Below are 1,485 nucleotides of genomic sequence, written 5' to 3' on the forward strand. Positions count from 1 at the left end.
GGGTTCTCCGAGCCCCCGCCTCAGCGGTGGGCTCCGCCCGCCCCCGCGTGCGGGGAGGCCTCGTGGGCTCGCCCCTCCCGGGGGCGGCAGTGCCATGGCCAGGTGGCTTTTCTTTGCATGGTGGGAGCCCGTGAATTGCGCTGTTAGTAGAATTCAGGGGAAAACCCACCTCTTGTTGCGTCTTCTTAAACTTATGTATTCTGTCCTGCTGCCTTTAGACTAATCTGTAACATTAAGAAATAATGTAATAATAAGCATTGAAGTGCTTTTTGTGCTTCTCTCACTTGTATGTCTCGATGTCTTTGGTGTCCTTCTGGGAAGCTACTGACGAGTCGGCTTTATTTTTCGCTTTCTTTCTCTTTCACTCAATGTGAAGTCAACATGTGACTTGACACTCTTAAGTAAACGATGTAAAGGAACTTCGGAAATTTATTTGTGCAGCCTCTCTGACTATTTGCCTAACTGTTTTTTTGTTCCCCTAAAAAGGGCACTAGATCCTCAGTGTTTAGAACTAAGGGTGTTGCTTTACTTCCTCTTCATAAACAAACCTAATTCTCTGCTGTAGAGGGAACAACTATGTAGGAAGGTGTTTAGGGACAAAGGAAAAGCCTGTTGTGATGTCAGTTACTTGCTTGATTGATTGATTTGAGTACTTTATTGCTTACTGGCAGTCTAGTAGCCAGTCTATATGCTTGACTTCCTCTGCTCTGCAGTTTTTGAAGTAGGTTATTATATTATTTTATTATATATATATTATATAGCACAATTTGTGTCATTAGGAGAAATGGAATCTGTTACTGTCCATAAGTGGATCAGAGTTTGACTGTGAATTTGTATTGTCCAGTATCTGGTTTGGAGGAGGTTTCATGAGGCTTTTTCAGGGACAAAAATGAGTTGTTGGGATGAGTGTAGAATTGAACACACAGCACAGAGGAGGTGGCATTGGTGGCCTATTCTTTGTGCTATCGCCTCTGTGCAGTGCGTTCAGGAAGCTGATAAGAGAAAGCAGGAAGCATGCAGAGTAGTGTCTTGGTCGTGGGCCCTGGCCTCTTCCTCCAGGGTCACAGATGCTTTATTCATTTATCTTGTAGACATAATCATCTGGAGAAGTACATTCTGGTGCTGATACCTTGTGGCACCCTGCATTAGCTGGGCTGAATTTCAGCTACCTAGCAAGTAGGATAGCTGTCTGTGTTAAAGAAGGATTTTAAAAAGCCAACTTTTCTGTATTAGTGATATGAAGAATTTGAGAGAACAAAAAACCCTCCATCCCTAACCACAAAGCTATCTAATAAACTGTCTAATTGTGACCTTTGCAAGCATGCACAGAAAATTAATGCTTAACATTCACATATCTAAGAATATTGTTCTATGAATTGTCCCATCTTTAGGGAGGGGAACAGATCCCTTTACAAGAGAAGGAACTGAGAGCATCCATGATCACCTGAGGCTGTACCAATTCACTGACAGCTAAAAATACAGCTC

This window comes from Corvus brachyrhynchos, unplaced genomic scaffold (genome assembly GCF_000691975.1).
Source record: "Corvus brachyrhynchos isolate BGI_N302 unplaced genomic scaffold, ASM69197v1 scaffold115, whole genome shotgun sequence".
NCBI lineage: Eukaryota > Metazoa > Chordata > Aves > Passeriformes > Corvidae > Corvus > Corvus brachyrhynchos.